The 21,533-nt window shown below is 34.5% G+C and overlaps 1 protein-coding gene across 11 annotated transcripts in view; it reads right to left on the reverse strand.

The window, feature by feature from the left end:
- The window catches only part of LOC139090145 (dystrophin, isoforms A/C/F/G/H-like), a 239,027-nt gene that overhangs the window by 212,375 nt on the left and 5,119 nt on the right, over window positions 1–21,533 (reverse strand). The window lies entirely within an intron of this gene.

Consider the following 21,533-nt stretch of genomic DNA (forward strand, 5'->3'; position numbering starts at 1 on the left):
GGAAATGTTTGAATGTCTTTGGGATGATGATTTTTATTGGATGTGATGTAAGGTGAGTTCTTCCTTTTGCTGTCGTTTTAATCATTGATCTTAGAGCTATAACTAATATAAATTCTGCAGATTAATTTTATCGATAGTAATAAGCATATTCTATGTCTATTAAGCATATTATATGTCTTTAATCAACCCTTAACATGCATAAAATATTAAAATTTCATTTTAAGTAGTTCATTAAGTCCTCATTAAGATCATTAAGGTACCTCTTACATTCTTAAAAACCTATTTGACTGCTAAATCATAGGTTACATAATGCCTGATTTTGACGGTAACCAAGCATAGAAATTGAATTGTGCTTAAATGATCTGAAGCCTATTGTTTTTTAGAAAGCATCTAATTTCCTTTTAGGATATACTTAGTTTGTAGTTTGGGTTCTCAAGGTCTCGACTGCGACATAATCTTCAGATCGAGACGCAATCGAAAACAAGACAATCGCAGAATATCTCAATTACGGTCTTGTATCGATCAGTCTTGGCCTGATTGAATTAAACACTCTAAAGAATCTCCTGGATCTTGGAACCATTTTAAGAACCCTAAGTTTACATCAATTATATTAAAAAAACCTTTGTATTTTCAAAGCATTGAGATTCAGAGTTGTATACTAGGGGCTAATGATTGTTTAAAAGTTTAGGATCTGAGTTACAATTCAAAAAAGGATAAGTGAAAAATTCTCCTGCTGAGTCTTGAACCTATGGGCGCTTGGTCGATGTTGCAATAATTAGATACAGAAATACTAAGCAATTGTGCCACCGAGCCACTCATGACTCTTTAATGATAGTACACAAGAAAACTATTTTGTTAAGTCTTGTACCCAGTTGCCGATCTCACCAAAGAGGACTATTCTAACTGTTGGATTATCCATTTTAGTTTTGAGGATAATCCACTTCAGTATAATCGGTTGTAGGCTCAACATTAGCTTTTAAATTTTCATGGCTGTTAACCATTGCGCCACCGATCAACTTTAACTCATAGATACTATATCCGATAAAGATCACATAACTAACAACCATAAATCAATCAAAAAAACTGCGTTTAATCCTCATCCTATAAATAACAAAGACCAAATCCTACTTGTTTGTTAAATGCTCAATTTCTACTTCTCTTCCCCCTTACTTAAAAAAAAATCTTTGCCTCAATTTTTTTTCTTTGTTTGATTGTCGGAGAAGAGTCAATATTTGTTCTAGTAGCACACAGAGAGTGGCAGTGTAAGCGGCAAAATAGATACTTGCTGCCTTGTTAGCAATAGTAAACAGCAAAATTAATATCGCTATATAAAAACTTGTAAGATCGCGCGGCATATGAAAAATTAGAGTGTTGAAATCCCGATAATTAATTGGGTGACCGTTCATAGCTATAGTTGATTTCAGCTCATTTTCATGGTGCTATTAATTAAATCATTTACTCACTCCTTTCCGTATATTTTTTTTAACATCTATCTAATGTAAATGAAGTTAAAATTGTTACAAATGAGCGAGACTGATTTTGATGAATTTAGTTGTCTACGGATGATTATATCCATTATGTATGTATGTAAGTTAAAATTGCATAAGGCTTTTGTCACTTGTTACCATTATTTTGTGTACAACATGACCTCTCATGTCAGTAATGAGCTACATACTTTAGTCTAGTGGATGTTAAATATCGTGTGTGATACTCATTTATTAAGAGATTAATGTTATGTGCTGTACTGTGTGTAGCCCAGCTTTTTTATGTATCGCTGTAATTAAAAAACACTCTAAAAGTGAAAATTTATTTTAAATTATTAAAATTGAGATGTAAGTGGACAGAATCAAGTCAACTGTCGTGTACAGAACTGTGAACTGTGCATCAAAAAAAATTTTTATGGGTGATAATTTAAAGGTCAAAAGTTTATGATGAGAAATTTTTATTGGACTAGTCATTTTTATGAATTTTTTTTAATTTAAATGTCAGAGATGTGAGATGTCTAGTTTGAGGGATATATGTCCAATGTTGCAATTGAGGCTTTAAAGTACGGACACTTTTGAAATGCATGATGCGTTAAATTTCATTATTTACCTTTAAAATGGGCCGAAATCAGCTGTTATGTACTTGTCAGGGCACTCCAATGCTATGTCATCAACATGGCAATGTACCGGCGTCACAAGATCACCAAGCAATACCAGGTCTTCGGTCGACCTCATTGTATTGCTCGGGACGAATTCCTTAAATCAAGTACAATGGAGAAATCAGGAATAATATAAGAATTCGGCCTTCGGTCAACCTCATTGTATTGCTCGGGACGAATCCCTTAAATCAAGTACAATGAGGAAATCCAGAACAATAAACGAATTCCGTCTTCAGTAGGAATTGAACCTGCACCTGCAGAAAAGTGAGTCAATTCAAAAATCTTAGCTTTAATGCTTACTAACTCAGCCACAAATCCTTTACTCTACAACTGACACATTTTCATATAAAAGCGCTTAATCCCCAACATCCCACTCTCTCTATAAACCGCACCAACTTTGAATTTTTTATAGACAAAGACGATGCCAATTTAATTAACTAGAAATGTAAAAGAATGTAAACGCGCAGACATTACAGCCCTCAAAATAACTTAGTATAAACTCAATAAATTACCTCATAGCAGTCTGACCATAATGGCCACTTACAAATCTACATAAAAATGTTTAAAATGTTTTCAGACTGATCGCAAAAAAGTATTTCCAATAAAAGACCTTTAAATATTTTATTACTATCAATAAACACGCGTCCATAAAGGGTCGTAAAATGAAAGCATTTCTCCTTAAAAGTGCAGTATAAATATCTTTTAAAATTGATTATTCCACATCTATCGTTTATTGTTAATTATATTGTGGAGCCAACTGTAAATTAATTAATGAAAATCAAATGAATGAAAACCACATTAGGCTAATGACCACTATCGGCAATAAAATTCAGATGGCGTATACTAAATTATAGCGCTGTCAATAGCAGTTTAAAGAAAAATAATTCAATTCATTTAATTGTTTTGTTGTGTTTAATGAGCTTGATATAAAAAATATTTGGAGGTTATGGTCACAATATTTGAAGAGACTGTAAGGGGGTTAATTATAATTGTTCATTTATGACGTTCTACTCAGGTTCATCGATATTGAGAGCATGTCCTCCTGGTTTCAGACTTAAACGTTCCTGTTCCCGGTCTCGAAATTTGTTGAAATTCCCTTATGATTCGGTCCCTTTCTTGTTTTAATTCCGATCTTGGTCTTAGTCTCAGTTGCGGTTCTAGTTTCGATCCCGGTCCCGGTCCCGGTCTCGGTAGCAGTCTCAGTCTCTGTATCAATCTCAGACTTAGTCTCAGTTCAGTCCTTAGTCCTCAGTCCTCAGTCCTCAGTCTTCAGTCCTCAGTCCTCAGTCCTCAGTCCTCAGTCCTCAGTCCTCAATCCTCAGTCCTCAGTCCTCAAACCTCAGTTCTCAGTTCTCAGTCCTCAGTCCTCAGTCCTCAGTCCTCAGTCCTCAGTCCTCAGTCTCAGTCTTACTCAGTCTCAGTCTTAGTCTCAGTCTTCAGTCTCAGTCTCAGTTTCAGTCTCAGTCTCAGTCTCAGTGTCAGTCTCAGTCTCAGTCTCAGTCTCGGTCTCAAGAATTTGACGAGACAATGACTTCTTCTGGATACCCTACATATATTCAATGTGTTTGAGCAGTGCTCGAAGTCGACTTGAATTTGATAATGAATTTGATCCAATCTAGAGTCGACTTCGAGCTCTATTGTATAAAGAAGAAGTGGCTTAGTAAGGAAAGACTGTCGCAGAATTAGATTCATATCCACACACACCATATGAAATTCTTGAATATAATGGATGCACATTACAGAGCCTTTGAGTAGACGAAGCGGAAAGGACGGTTTCAAAGGTATTTTAGATGAACGTAAAGTCTCATATAGTTGGACATACATTTTAAATTAAGCTGCTAATTAAAATATCATGTTTTTATTGCACATCATTTATGGATTGTTCACTTACAACATTTCCGATTTTTATTGGCTTATGTCCAAAATTGCCTTTTTAAGCTTAAGAAATGCCGAATTACTTGAAATAAGGAGGTATATTAACCCTCAAAATTATCAACAAAACTGACATTGAATATCATGAGAATTTATTCATCCATAAACATGGAACCACAACATAAAACACACCGTAGCATGTAACCACATCCCTAATATCAAAGTGTAAACACCGTCCGAAAATAAAAGTCTCATAAATAATTCATATCCCAAAAATTTGTCATTTAGTGCCAAAAGATCAAATACACAATCTAACGTTAATCTACCGAATTTCATTAAATTTGTCACAATTGGGCATGAAATGTAGGCATAGAACAAGCATTTAAGTCATCTATCATCCATTTTCAAGTCGTATACGAATGAGTGAATAAAAGTATGAATGAATTACAGCTTATGATGTCATAAACGTAAAACAGACTTGTAAAACCATACCAAAAATGTAACAGCAATGAGTGTAGCAGCAGCAATACAAACTAAACAGCTCAAACATATGCAAATCATGAGAAATTTTCAGTTTTACGTAGCTGGCATTTACTTTTTATGTGTGTCTTTCTTATTTGCATTTTAAATAAATACAGCACACGACCAACAAGCATATAAGCAGGTGTTGCATCATCAACATCCATTGACAACTTTTGTTTTGTTTGTTTCTATATTTTTCTGCATGTACAAAAAGACTTTTGAAGACTTTTTTTTTACGGACTTATAAGGAAACACATATTTGGTGCTAATTTGAGGCTGTGTAGCTTCTATATGCGGAATATAAGATTACTCATAATGATAAGAAGAAGAAACAGTTTGTGTGCTTAACAATAGAGGATGAGAGTTGTACATTAATGTCGAAGATAATAGACTGAGAAATTTAAATTATCAAGCAAGAAAATCAAAGAAAATTTATGAGTAAATGCCGCTGTAATTAAAAGGTACGAGATCTATTTGTTCTTGAATGGTCATTAACATGTCCATGAATATTTAAGTTTCTCGAGAGAATAAATTGGATATTCAATGTAATTGAGGTTTCGTGTATTTGTGGTTTCGAAGAGTAAATGGTGTAGAGCAAGTGTAGAGTTGATTGGATATTATTCTAGTATCTTTGAAGCATTTTCAATGCATTATGTAGTCTAATGAAGTGATTAATTCGCTAAAATGTGTAAATTTAGGAGACATTGACCTTATTTGACCAGACGACTATATCTGTCCACTCAGTAGACAAAATGACATTTCAATTAGAATTAGAACAAAGCAGAGTCGACTTTGCAATGACAGTCACTTCTTAGCCACTGGAAATCCACTGCATGATTGATTAAGTCTAGAGTATTCGTTGTTTTGGAACTTTCTAATTTTTTACAGTCGTATGATATTGTCTGTTACTGTTCTGATAAAGTTTTCTAAGGACTACGACTACCTATCATGTTAGCCTAAAAACGGGACACAATTAGTCGTCATGTCATTCAACAGTCAACACAGTATTGTAGACATGCTCTCGAGAGCTTGCTCATCTTAAGTGCATTAGATTCTGACTCTATATTGATCGAATTTGTAGATAGCTTCGACTTGAGTCCTGATAAACCCAAAAACATACAAAAACTCTAGATCAGCTCTCGAATGAAACATCAACTAACTTGACAAATCATTTAATAATTCCATAAATGTCAAGCTTATTACTAGACATAAGATCGACTAATCCCAGCGATTCAACTTAGTTCAATTTAAGGCTGCCTCTAAATAGTTCTACAAAATTAAGAAATACCCTTGAGAAATCAAGTACATCGATGTAATACGAGACCAAAAGTAAGTCACATGGACATCCATCAAACCGCACATCCTTGGTGGTATTCAAAAAAATAATGAAAAATCTCTTCAACGTCCAAAGTATGTAAACAAACTGAGACACTTCATTTATCAAAGGAAGTCTTTTTCCCGAAAATATTTGCGAATATTGAAATAATAAGTCTGTCAAACAGTCATGAACGATGATTAAGTTTCAACTATAAACACAGACAGAAGATTTGTAGTTTTTTTAAAAAAATTCATAATATTAATCCACAACTAACTAACACAAATTACTGTGCAGCAAATAAATCTAAATTCCTTGTCGAATTGCTCTACAAAGAAATATTCCGCTGATAATTAAAGCGATACCTACTGAGAATGTTTGAGTAACAAAACAAAGAGAAAAAAATATATAAAAAATCTCACATTCATGAGAAAAGAATGCTTGTGAGGAAGTGAAATGAAAGAAGTAAGATGAGATGAAAAATATTCATACACATGTTGCGATAATACATTAAAATGTTTTTCAACTAGTTTTTTTCATATTCACCTGATTCAAATAATTTATTTGTGAGTGACGCAATCTATTTTTGGTCTAGACATGGCCACTTGTACAAATGTTTGACATATTGGGAACTGGGAGTGAGATAAGTCTTTTTAAAATGGATCAGTGATGGTGTGTGAGATGCGTGATTGCGGATTTTGTCAAGATTTTGATGAGTTTTTGGAGCATATCCAGTGCATACTTAAGTGGATAGCAGGAGCGTATTCAGAGAGGGGGAGTTTGAGGATCAACCTAATCCCACCCGATCCGTTTTAAAAAAAATCCTAAATTCTCCATAAAATTTTTATAATCCATACAGACAGCCCTGACTCTCCCTTCTCAAAAAATTCAAGCTCCACTCTTGGTCGATAGGGTCTTAATATGACTAGATGTGTATCTAGGAACGACTAATGTCCTCGTGATGTAATTTATCCTAGTAACTAGTGCTATGTAGTTAGATGAGAACTTGCACAACTCGAAATTTAGCTTGTTGTAGGCATGAACTCATCAAATGAATCACAAAAAGGAGGTAAAGCTGACTTCATAGATTTTATACTGATTCACTGTAAACTCCCAGCTTCATATGGCTTCATATAGATATTTTCCTGTTAAACGGGTCAATAAATTGCAATATTTAAAGCAGACATTAATTGCAATCAAGTTGTAGCATCATGCATTGCTGTTCAAACTCTGCAAACTGAAATCTACTTGGTTACGGTGAGACCGAGACCGAGTTAGAAACCGAGACTGATACTAAGACCGAGACCAAGAACAAGATAAATTGCAAGACCGGTGCCGAGACCGGGACCGAGACTTAGACCGAAACCGAGATCAGGACTAAGACCGAAACCAAGACTTAGATCAGGATCAGGACCAAATCGCAACCGAGACGACAAGAGAATTCTCCGAAATCTCAATCTTGACAAATCTCAAAACCGAGAATTAGAAGTGATCTCAATCTCGAGTACCCTTCCCAAAATCCACAACCCCAAAGTATCCACCCCTTGCATCCCCATCTGTTTATAAAGTGCTCATCTTCTACAAAAATGCCAACAAAAATTAATTTAACTTTGTTTGCTTTCCTTTATTTTCTAATTAAAATGACAACAGTCACAAAGTCGCACAATATGTGGGCCAGTTTGCCACAATGACGTCACTCATGTTGTGTATCGTCGCATGATGAAGATATTCTATTCATTTTTCATTTTAAATCTCTACGATGACTCTTCTCCTGACTTATTTTCTTCTATTTGTTACTTAATTGTGTGAAAATTCACACAGAATTTTTTTTTCTTACTTTTTTTTAAATGTGAGGCTTAAACAAATTATTGTGTATCGTTTACGATCTTACGAGAGTCGTTATCTATTTATAATTTGAGTATTTTCGGTGTTAAGAAAACAAAATAAAATGCCTTTGATTTGTTTTGTGTGAGTTTTTCATTAGAAAGGAAGGTGAAACATTTTTTCACATAGGTTTGGGGGTTCTAGAGTGGGAATTTAGGATCGGGGAAATGGGATCAATGATGATGGGTTCTATTTCTGGTTCAGATGAACTGTTATCGATATCACAACTAAACTGTATTGTTGCTATCTAGTCTTTGCTAAGATCTAGATTTTTCGTTCACTTAGCCACTACATGTACAGTATTCTAACATAAGCTGATCGAATGGGACGGAAGCTGGGCAACTTTTGTGTCTCGGCACACTAGCATAGCGTCACACTAGCATTTTGATATGAACCTCATGCCATAAGTGGCTTCGGTCATGGCATACCATCTAAATGTACCATGGCCAATTGAAAAAAGACAGTGTTGTCCAAACTGCAAGACGTAGCTCACTAGAAATTTCCACAGAAATTATATGGAAAACTATGAACCCTGATAGAAACTTCATGCCGTGTGAGGTTCCGGTCGAGGCTTACTAGCAAGGAGAACCTTGGCACAACAAAGGTTGCCTATCACTAAAATAAGGTGTAGCATTCAAGTCATCAAAACATTTGAGATTATATCGCATCACACCTGAGATTGTGCTATGGAGCACACATTAAGAAGCGCTGGAAAATCCATGAAATACCTTAGTAGTAACCTTCGACCGTAACAGCACACGGAATACAGTTCATGTCATTTCCAAATAATTTCGACGGCATACTAGAGTGCCGCATCACACAAGTTTCGCAACATTGCATAATCTTCTAACTATGTTGCTAATCCACAAAATTCTCAACTATATCATATCGGCACATAAGATGATAATTGAAAGAGCAAATTGCGCAAAATATATATAAAAGAATCAGCCTCGTGATAAATATCTAATCTTGTAGATCTAAAAACTAAATTACTAATCTTATCATATCTTATTTACAACAAAATCCCGTGGTCGAAGATCCTCTACAGTCAAGTCACTTAACACACAAATACACAAAAAGTATGTAAAGTAATTAATTTTAGAGGTGTGAATGCGAGGAACATGTGCGTATTTTGAGATTTATTAGGTCACGTGAAATGTGCAGGTGTATTTATAAACTTTTTTATATAAATTTATGCATTTAGCATTTATTGACAATATTACACATCTGACTGTAATGATTATCACCTTAATGCACGTTTGTGTAATTCTCGGTAAGTGATAAAATAATTCTTTAATGCTCATAATGTATGCATGAGGTGTTCCTCGACTATTTACAAATATTTGACTATTAATAGATTAAAAGGAAATATTTTTAGCAGTTGTCTTGGAACAATGGCTTAAAAAATGTCTCTGTCTGTTGGATATTAAGCCGACAATTGTCATGCAGCTGTGAATTTTACAGTTTAAGATTTGTTGACTTGAAATTAAAGACTATTCATGTGATTGTTATTAAATATGGATCAACTTGTATTTTATTTAACTAAAATGGACGGAATTCGGCACACTTTTTGAGATAGTCATTGAGTTATAAATCCTTTGATTCTATAAATATCTAAGATTATTAGAGGGGGTCGTTTAAAAATGATGTGTATTGAAAAATTGGTATTTTGTAAAGTTTTTTGGGATATATAAGACACTAACAGACAAGGGGCATGCTTTTATGATGCAGAGATACTAATATGGGATAGGGCATAGCTAAGTCGTGCTGTTTTTCTGACTTTCCCTGGAAGGCACACGACAGAGAAAATTACCGTTAATTCTGAATGGGTCTGACCTGGAACCAGGTTCAACCAAATTTGAGCTTAAAACCAGAATTACACCGGTCTGACGCGAGACTTTAAACCATTTTTATGCCGTGTACTCGAACAGATTCACAGAATCGAGCATGCTCAATTATATTAACTGTGCATACTTATGAGCACCCTCATTTTGGTGACTACCTTCATTTTCTGTTATTGGAAAGTGATTATCTACAATTCCAATAACCAACAAAGCATTCGTCTCTCTTCTTCCCAAAAATAATGGACATCATATGCCAATGATCCCAATGATCAACAAGCCAGTCCATTTTTCAGATGTAAAAAATTACCGAAATAAAACTTACATGAAAATTTTTATTCTATAAATTCCACACTTTTTCGTCATCATTCACATACAAAAATTGAGGAAACACATAAAAATACAAAATTTCAAGGATACAATCGTATGCCGATAAATTTAAAGCTTTAATGCTATTTTTGAAAAAAATTCGTGATATTATTTCGATCGAGCATTGACTATTATTGGACTATTTTGTAGAAATATTTATAATCTGGTTCCAATGAAAGATTTAATTTGAATTAATGATGATGAGTAATCATGTAGTTTTAATTGCGAGCATCATCCATATTTAGTTAAGATTATTAGACTCTAATTCAGTGGTGGACAATCTTTTATTTTTCGCGGCACATCTTGGTGGTAAGCCTGGACCGAAACCGCACACGGCACACGTTTTATCGCGTGTTTTGAGAATTTTTTACGGCTCACCTTGGTGGTAAGCCTAGACCAAATGGACACTAGTGTCCCGTGGCACACAGGTTGCCCACCACAGGTCAAATTTTTTAAATCATAAAAATTTAATTTTACGGAATGTAAAAATTGTCATAAAAACTCATCAGCTAAATATAGCCTTTAAGTGTCTCGGGAAGATGTTAAGTATGTCCATTGGAATTTTATTTATTTTGAAATTCCCACGGCGGATGCGTTTTGATTGAAAATAAAAGTCATCTAGGATTTATGCTGATTAATTTTTTATTGTTTATGAAAGTGCAATAACTTTTTATGTGCAATTTTGTTGCACATTGTCGGCAAATATTCTTTAGATATAGTTGAACTAGCTGTGGCTACATACTGACTTATCTCGAGTGTGGGTTCAAATTACACTGAATCCGTCCTGAAGATACACTTTGCTCAATACCTACAGCGTATGCCTTACTGCATTAATTTAAGTTTTACGTCAGTTAACGGCAAATTTCATTTTAATTAGTCTTAGTGCTAATTAGCTCTTCTTGGAATTTACTTCCATAAATTTCTCAATTATCATGAGATTGAATTCCAAATACAAACACAACCTGACCTGAACAAACATTCTAAATGCGTCATGGTTCTTGTTCCACAAAAATATTAAATTACCTACTCCACTGAATCATCAGAACCATTCTAAATGCTCAAAAGGGTTTATTTGAAAATAATAAACATTTGACAAGGGATCCTTCGCTTATTGCGTAACATAAAATGATGTTTCTTATTTTTTCCCCAGAGATCCTCCCATCAGAGTCGACTCATTTAAAAGTCGAATTCTCCCTCTGGGTTTTACGGACAAAATTACCAAAACCTTCCCATCTTTTGTCCTCCTCCCAAAAATTTGTGTTCTATACAAAAAATTTCAGAACTTCTCCTTTTCTCAACTTTTAAACTCTTTAACAATTTATTTGAATACCCCGGAAGGCTGACAACTTAGTTGAGAGGTGAAAAAATGTGACAAAAATGGTCACTTTGCCATCTGAATTGTTTGCCTTCTGATATTCTCCTTTTTTGTGTCATGTAATAAACGAATAGCCCTCAAATTAAGGGCGTATCCAGGATGAACTTAAGGGAGCTCAGGCTAGCTGGCTACGTACCTGCCCCCAATAGAATCTCCTGACTCTCATAATCCCTTTATTGATAGTGCTATTGAGAGAAAGTAACTATACAGCAAGTAACTCACAGCAAGTAAGTCAGGATCCACTTTCCAATTGTGTTTAGCTATTAGAGGCAGGGTCATAGATCAAGGTCAGACTCTATCTTAAAAAATGAGTTAAAACCGTAAAAATTATAATTTCTTCCAATTTTCCCAATAGTGTCTGACCCCTGGCTATCGACCTACTTGTTCATATTAAACTGATCTTCTTAAAAACACAAAACATCATAAAGGGCCATTTGCCCAACAATACATCCATAAACATTCACAATAGAATGTTAATCCCTAACCATAACTAATAATTATGTCACCAAAAAACTACACAAAAAAAAGTCACGAATTTTCAATTATTGTCCAAACATTTGCAAATAATCATTGAGTCGTCATTCATACTGTCCATTCAAACATATCAAGTAACAATTATTTGTGCAAATATTACCCGAAAAAATGTGTTAAATGAAATTAAATGTCGCAAATTATAATTTCGTCACATACGAGAGAGAATTTTTTTGTTGTGCTGCTTCTCGCTCATTCATTTATGGCTGTTAAATCATAATGTTTTGTAAAAAAAATACCAGTTAAAATTTACTGCGAAAACGAGTTTTTTGTGCAATGAATGGATTTTATTTCTCTGCTTGATTTGATTCTGCGAATTATTTTGCCGTGTGACTGTGTGTGGGTTGGTTGCGGAGGTATTGCAGTTTCGTTTGAGGATAATGTCTGTGAAATTTTTTTTTTGCTTTATGTCATTCATGATTTAGAATTGACTATGTGAGATTTTTGCTGTTAATGATCATTTTAATATCCGATTTATGGAACTAGTGGTGATTGCAAATGATAATTGCCATGAAATTGTGTTGGATGTTGTAAAATTGATGAAAACTCGTCTTTTATTGCCTTCTGCATTGAGGAAATCTGTTTAGCTGAATTATGACTTTTCATGGAAGGTTCAACTGACATCATTACTATTTCACTAGTAGCTTGTGAGTCTGAATGGAAAGAAATACTTTATAGCTAGTTAAAGGCAAATTAATGTCTAGTTAATGATTAATTTAACGGTTTATTGTCTACTCGGGCATTTCTAGGAACAGGTAGAAGAAGAACTAAGAAGAGTTATGGATAATACTGGATCTTGGTACGCTGTATATAAAAGAGACGCCAACTTGAGAACGTGGCAGCCTGTAGATGAGACCATCGGCCGAAGGTGGACTGCTAGACGGCAAAGCCTTTGGACTGCTAGACGGTATTTTACCAACTCGGTCAGTTTTTATCGAATTTTATTAGTTATATTGGATATTCCAAAGATAGTCCAAGAAGAAAGACTTAAGTATTCATGATAAGAATCTGTATTTATATAAATAATTGGCAGACGCAAAAGATCGCGCGGTTGACCAAAGAACTCATGAAAATAAGCTGTCGATAGAGAAGTTATCACACTTTGAATTGATAATTGACAACCAGTAGCCAGCGATAGAGCCAGCTTCAGGAGCCGGCGGCCATACGTAAGGCCTGCGAAGTAAGTAAGTAATTAGTAGACGGAAGCCATTGATAAAGCCAAATACAGAAGACTTCTATGGGAGGTTATGGATAGATCAAGTGATCTGTCCGACCACCGAAGTAAGTGAGTAAGTAGATATTGCATATTTAAGCTATATGCATTATATTCAATGACTGTGGCTTAACTGACAGCATTTTCGATTTCAAAAGACATACCAACTTAAGCTTAGACTAAGATTCGAACGGAAGAAACACATTTATGCAAATATATTTATTACTAATCTTTACTGCCGGTGGATATAAAAAAATATCACATTCACCGGCATTTTTTTATCATTTCAAAATCAAATCCACAAACTGGATATGAGTGAATAAATACCAACAAAAATAAATTATGATGTCATTTGACATCATCAACTTCTGCATAATAAGTTAATAATTAATCTATTGGCAATAGTTGCTGCCATAAAACAGGAAATACTATCCACTTTCAGCTATTAATAATCCAATAGAAATTCAAACGACGTCCATCATAAATAACAAAAATTTCTCAAAATTTTTAAAAGACACCTTAAAAATTTTCATAATCCATGGGAAAGTCGGGTATGAAATTGGATCTACTAAAGTCAATAAAAAGAGTCCCACATTCTGTCAACAATCGGTGATTTTAATCTAAAAATATTGAATAAAAAGTTCAACAAATAAAGAAATTCGTGATGATGATGCTTAGAAATAATTGAGACATCATCATGATGAGTCTATTAAAGTCTCAACATATTTTGGCTATACATGATATCCAAAAATCTGACTGCCTTGATGGTCAGGAGTCTCTGGATGGTCAAAGAGCTCGTGGACGACCAAAAGAACTCTTGAAAGGAAGCTATCGATAGAGATAGTGATGCACTTAATTCGCTGGCTATACAGATCAAGTGTGATTCATGACCTCCCTCAGTTGTTGCCTGAAGCTGGTTCAATTGCTAGCTACAGCTTGCCAGAGTTGCGCTTGGTATTGGAAATTGGCAAGTGAAAGTCAAAATTGAAGCCAAAGTCTGACTCCGAAGCTGACCCAATTTCAAGTGTGTAACTTCACGTGACATCCGCTGTTACCACCAAACACACCGTTGGCGACCGAAGCTGTGCTGGAATATGTACTTAAAAGAGTAGTTTAAAATCCAGCTCAAACCCCTCGTTTGTAGTATGGCAGCCGCACAAATAAGCTAGGGTTGGCTTTCAGCTTCCCCTAACTGTACAAAGAAGACTACGAAGTGGAACTCATCGATAGAGCCAGCTTCAGATAAAACCTGTGAGAGGTCATGGATCACAACTGATCTGTACGACCAGCGAAGTAAGTAAGTAAATATGCAATCAAAAAAGGCACTATCAAGTCATTAAAGGTCATCGACAGAGCACATTTCTTCAATTACAATTATTCAGGAAATCAATACAAATCCATTAAAGCTGAATAAACGATAGAAACATGATCGCTATTTTTGGATACTCGACATTAGCCTTGACCATAATAATAATAAAAAAATTTTATTAATCCACAAACTGACTTTATTTGCTTACAAATCGATGAATTACTATTTCACTTCCAAATTTGTCTTTAAAGCTCTTTTATGGCTGCTGATTTTATTGACGTGATTGAATGAAATTTAATAATTTTTTTTTGGATGTTAATCCACAACACAATGAATTGTGTTTGTTGAATTGGATGCATTTTTTGGTGGCTTTGGATAATTGTAATCACTTTATTATTTTTATTTGATTTAGTAAATTGTATTTATGTTGATGAACAGCTGGCTGATGCAATTCAATAATTGATTTACAGACCAGTTAGTTACATTTGAAAGGTGATAGTGTGTGGAATCAATGATTTTTAATAATTAATTAGGATATCATATGTAGGCCGGTTTTTATTTTTGATTTGATTGATTTGTGGAATTATTTATGAATGGAACTGATGAAAATCTAGTATTTGAGTCAGTGGATTTGTGGTTGATGTAATCAAATGTGTTTTAAGCAAAATCTAACATTTATTAAATATTAGATTGGTTCCAGAACATTGATGGTCAACCTTTGTGCCGAGACACACTGGTGTGTTTCCAACTGTTTGAAAATGACATGAGCCATATGCCCTGTACGGCATATAACCTTTAACTTTTTACTTGAAGTGAAATAAGTTGCAATATGTCTTAGAAAAGCCGACTTTATACCATAACAGGCAATGATCCTACCCAACAGACTATGCCAACAAACAACAAGCAATGATCTTGTCCAATAGACAATGACTACATGCTACTTGTTAGTTCGGGATATCTGTTTATTGTCATGAAATTTGTGTTAGTGGCTTTAAAATGCCAATCATAAATTAGGCATAAGTTCCAATAAGCGCACCATGTTCTTCTCAAGGCTGTTCTTGTTAGAATCTTACAAGAGCTGCTATCATGAGCCTGCTCTACTTAAACATATCACTTAAGTATTCTTGCGAGCGTGCTCTCAGTTTATTTTGCTCTTTACCTGCTAGGGGCAGTTAATTGATTTTAGTGTTCATAGTTCTATAGTAAACGAGTGCTAAGTCCTCATATTAATAGACTATATAGAACTAACTTGGAAAGCAAACGGCGTAAAAATGGCCGAAAATCCGTCCCCAGACAGACTAACCTATAGTCTGAAGCAGGATTTCATCGAATCTACCCTATTGCAAGTTTCAAACTGGCCTGACCTGGAGCCAGTGTATTTTCATCCATTTCTCCTCCATGTGCCTTTCAGGTAGAGACTTACTAAAGTCCATAAACCAATTAGAATTATCAAAAAATCACTCAATTTACTTCATTCTTATAGCTCTTTTCAATAATCTTGAGAACATTTTTTCAATCTTAATTTTTTTATGATTTTTTGTTTCTTCTTTTCTCCACAAACAATAAGGTCCAAAAAGACTATAAAAGAAATTATAGCAGCCACACTTGTTAGAAAAGAAATCAAAAGATAGAGAAGAAAAGAGAAGAAAAAAATCTTTTTAAACTCAAACAATCTTTCTTTTTTTTCACTTTCATTAATGTTTTCCTTTTGTCTTCTTCTTCTGTCTTCTTGCCATATTGTCTGTTAAACACTTCATTTTCACTTAAAGCGGTGAAAGAATATGAAGGAACATAGAGAAATGAAATAAGTGATGATAATAATGAGGAAAGAAGAAGTTAAGGAGGAGATTTAATATTTTTTTACACACAAATCAGGTAAACGTGAGCATTATTCATCATTAGTAAGGTGAATGTGACTTTCTGCTAATTTTAATATATCACATGAATATCCAATCCAAAATTTAAAGTGCCTCTCATCGAGAAATGAAGAAAAAGTGTATGTCAAGTTGTATTTTTAGTCTGCTCAGCGTCTCGCTCCAATGACATGTCAGGTTGAGTTGACAATTTTGTGTAATTGAAAGCAGATCGAGTATAAAATTAATGGATAGAGGTGTTGAAAGCGTATTTAAAGTATGGCTTAATGGGGTGATGGGATTGGAATGGCAAAGTTTGCAATTTGTTATGGATGAATGAGTCAAGAAATGGCATGCAGATGCCTGAATGTCTATAAAAATCTTTTGAAAGAGTGTCTAATGCAAAGTATTAAAATTGCTTGTCTTGATATAAAGTAGTGTTGTTCCAACTGTGAAGTGTGTGCTGTTTAGGTCGAAGCTTGCCACCAGCTGTGCCACACTGCCTGATGTGCCTCACCACCAGGTGTGCCGCAACACCAATTGTGCCGAAGTGCAAATAAGTTTGGACAACACTGAATTAAGGGTTCTCGATGTCGTTTTTCAGCACCGAGACCTCATGAAAGTTTCAAAATGAAACCTTACTTAATTAATGCGTAGGTTCATACGTATTAGAATTAGTAGTATTGGCTTTATATTAATCTATCATCAGTTTTTCTAAATGTTTCCAACAGTCGACAGACATACTGGAGTAAACCGTGACCCTAGTCCTAGGAGAAATTCGATGAAATCCGGCTCAGGATTTCTCAGGCCAGAGTTAAGTCCGGTTGAAGCCGGATTCACGACCATTTCTATGTCATGTGCTATCCTGGTCTCGATGTAGACTAAAGCGTTCATGGGATTACTGTGTGTGCAACTATGCAAAAGTACTGAAGACAACGGGCCCTCGTTCGCCTTCACTAAGGAAGAAGAAGAAGTGCTTTCCTGCTTATGTTCAGTATGCCGCCCAACATTTCACAGCAGAACTAAGATCGTGTTGCGAATCACAACTTGAAACTCTCTAGAACACTAGCTTGACATCCATAGTGTACGCCCATACCTTATCCCAATCTCTCCTTGACTTATGACTGCTCACAACCCTTTAAACATTCATTTTAAATTGACATAATAAAGCAGCGGCTTTATCACACAAAAAAAGCAAGTAAAATTCCATGTATATGTAATTTAATGTACTAGATTGCTATCGATTTATTACAACCAGACACAAACATAGCAATTAACGGTAATAATTGCAAAGATAAAGCATATAAAGCACTATACTCAGTGAACATCAAATATTTTTTCCATACAAATATTGACACCCCGAAGGAATGTGAACGTAAAGCTACCTTTTTTTCATAAATTTCACCTAACATTACGTTTAAGTAAACCACATCTCCTTAATATTATTCAAAAAGACACTCTCTTGACTAAATACAAGGAAATGACAAAAAAGAACTCAATGCGTATTCATGGCTTTTTGTTTTTTTATAGCCACAACACGTTGTGAAACGAGTTTTTTTCTTCTTTTGTTTTGATTTATTTCATTCATTCACAATTTGATTTCATTTTTACTTCTTCTTATGTCTGCCTATGTTTGACTTTCAATTATATATTCGTCACTTAAGCGCACAACGTGTGGGTGGATAGATGATTGTAATTCAATTCAATTTTTGATAAAACAAGAATGCTGAATGAATGAAAAAAATGTTCAATGATCAATAATGAAATGAATGTATCAAAAGTAGAATACAGTTGGGGACAGTTTACTGTAATTTATGACAGCTATCGATTACGTTATGGTTTCTCTAGTCCAGTGGTGGGTAACTTATAATCATACTAATGTGTCGCAGAATTTTCTTCAGAAATGTCATGAATTGGAGGCGTTTTTACTAGTGGGGTGTGGTTCAGTATGTTATGAGGACATCACTGGTACGGTACAATTGAACACTTGGTATGGAAAAATGGTATATTTGCCCTGTACCAAAAGTGTATCTTTGGTACGAAATAATGATAAAATGACACAGTATTGACGCACTATGGTATACCAATGGTGCACCTGAGGTACGGTATAGTAGCACGGTATTGATTTATTTTTATTACGATATAATGGTAAGCAGCCACAGTATTGATTCATCATGGTCTACTACCTGTGATACGCTCACCTGTAATACGGTATAGTGGTACAATATTGGTACACCAATTTTAAGTTGGCAAGAGATAATTCGGCTTTTTAGATGACAAGATATCACACGGTTGACCAAAGAACTCATGGAAAGAATTTAATAAATGGCAAGCGATAGTCAGCAATAGAGTCAGTTTCAGTGGTCAACTGAGGAAGGCCATGGGTCACACTTGATCTGTATGACCAGCGAAGTAAGGAAGTAAGTAATTTTACGTTGAAGGTGTCTATCCCGTGCTATATTTCCATACAACCGGCTTCGTACCGTTCCATACCATCACCGGAAAATTTAACCCCTCCATACCGTTTGCGGCTTCAGTCGAGACTCACCACTAAGGTGTCCCGCAAAATATAAAAGATTGCCCACCACTGCTTCTCTAGTCATTCAGATGTGAGAACATTTCATTCTCATCTCATTTCTGTTTCACATTGATATTTAATGACTTTCACGATCGTCATGAAATCATAAATAAAATGTGAAGGCTTTCGGATAGGTCTAATAAGAAATCAATATTGGAAGTGGAATTGAAAGAATTTTTTTTTTTTTGTTTCAATCTTTGTGTCTTACTAGATTTCAAAATATCTCACTCATGAATAAAATGTCTATAGTTGTGTGCGTTGCATGTGTCGATGAATGAATGAAAATCATTTGAACTTCTTATTGTTCAGCTTAAGCACATTTCTTTCAACATAACAAATGTTTTGGGTATGTCCATATGTTTGTTAAACTTTGATGTTTGAGTGATGAGATTTCTAATATTCGCAAATTAAAGGATCCACCTTTTATAATGTTTAATGACTTGATTGCTTAACAAATAAATTTCTTTCAATTTGCTTTTTGCAACAATGTAATTGACCATTGGTTCCGTTATTGACTTGAAAAAGATTTTCTAATGCTTTTATTATGGTTGGTTCGGCATTTTTGCTGTCTTATTATTTAAAGTAGCGTTTCAGTCCCTAGTGGCGATATTGAATAAATTGTTGCAGAAACTGTGCTTTTTGTTCAATGTCATGGTTTGTTGGCATTTATTTTGTAAATTTGAGAAAGATTTGTTAAAGAATCAATAGACTACGGATTTTGTATTTAGCCAGACTATAGCTTCAATAGAACGGAAGCCCGCGATAGAGTTGTTCGATGGTTCGCAGTTGATCTGTACAACCATCGAAGTAAGTAAGTAAAAAGCTAAGATAGAGAACGGATTGATTCCAACCTGGGTTCTAGTGCGACTGATATACAATTAGATCTTGTAACGTCGTTACCATTGTTCGAATCCTTGTCATATCAACAACGCTATGAATAATGATTGACTGAAATCGGCAATACGACGATCCACATTTTTCGCCTTAAAAATGGATCGAGATCTACAGTCATGGTGCGACACGTCTTGCCGTTAATATTGCATCGTAGATCCGCTTTAATGAACATAATATATATGATTTGAATCCCTAGATTCTGCTCGACTAAGACACAACAGAGCCAAGACTCAAATAGTATTTAGAAAATTTCCAAAACAACTGACTTCCAATAACTTAATATTTAACCATATAAAATCCATTTCTAATGCAACTGAATAGCTGAACATTTAAAAATCACAACTTACTAGACCTTAACAAGGACAAAACTTGTTACTGGACAAATTTTGCATACAATAAAAGCGTCTAATTCTCACGTATAAATATGTACTTTTTTACTTGCCGGCCATTGTTTTTATTTCGCACTTCAGTACTTCCTCGAAATCTCCAACAATTGGAAATTGTCTGTCCATTCTTTGTTACAATTTTTATTTTGCAAGTGAAAAGGTATTTTAAGGTGAATAAAAGATCTTCTCCTCTTTTCTTATTACAGTTGAAAGTTCTCAACTATTATGAATTCCTTTTGAATAATGTTCCTCATTAACTTTGGAATGGAAGTTCTTCTTTTGCAATTCTTTTGATTTTTGCGTTAATTCATTGTTACATTCATATTGTTGGTAATTTCTATTCAGAGTTGGATGGTTGATTTGTAATGTTAATGGAAATTTGAATTTTGAGCAGAATTTGAAGTCAATTCGAATTTGAAATGGAGTCGAGTCGACTACTCCATAAAGTATCCGAATCGACTTCGTGCTGATTTGGAGAAAAGAACTATATGTAGATTAATCTGTTAATTTAAGAATAAGACATCTGGATCAACGTGACTAGATAACAGATCATTATCCATCTGTTGTTGGGGTTTGTTGATTCAAATCCTTTCAAAATTGATTACACTCTGGACCCAAGATTTAAAAAAATAAAATCTTCAAATGTTGTCTATAAAACAATCATATGGTCAGGCTAATAACTAGACGAGTGTATATTTGTGTAACAATTCCACTCAAAAGGTGACAAAATATGCCACTTTATGGCTATAAGCCCGAGAAGACAACTTTTTCTAAGTGCTCATAGTTGAGTCGACTTGGTTTGAGTTGAGTCGAAGTCGGCTTCAAGTGTGTCGACTCCGAGCTCTGCTTTTTCTTAATCAAGATCTACACAATTCTAGTCCCAAGTATGAATTATCTCATTTCGATGGGGTTATTGTTGCTTAAAACTAGACTTACAGCCAATCACATGAACTCTTGTCCACTCTGAATTTATACTGTCTATAAGACTGCTGGGTGGATAAAATACTATACATAAATCTGTAAAAATCATGGAACTTAAGAATTTCCACACATTTGCACTCTATTTGCATCCATTTTCTGGACATCTGAATAGAAATTTGACCTTGCATTTATTATCGATTGTAACAAATTGCGATTGGTTCCAACCATGTCAATCATCATGACAAGTCCAACAACTGTCAAATTTACAAAATTAGACACACGAAAGTCGACTAATTACAGTCTTTTTCACTCGATGTTCTTAGTATTTTTCACAAAAACTTTTCACTTTGGAACTTATGGATTCATCTTTTCCTGATTAGCGTCAAACATTTTAAGTTGAATTTAAATTGAACAATACGCCTGCATGCTACATACATCAAATGACTACAAACATAATTTCTCAATAATTCCAACAAAAAAACTCAAATTATTCGTAAATGCATCAAAAATGAAAAGGCAACAAATCA

This window comes from Chironomus tepperi, unplaced genomic scaffold (genome assembly GCF_022539635.2).
Source record: "Chironomus tepperi strain 1889 unplaced genomic scaffold, CSIRO-AGI_Ctep_v1 contig_217, whole genome shotgun sequence".
NCBI classification, from domain to species: Eukaryota; Metazoa; Arthropoda; class Insecta; order Diptera; family Chironomidae; genus Chironomus; species Chironomus tepperi.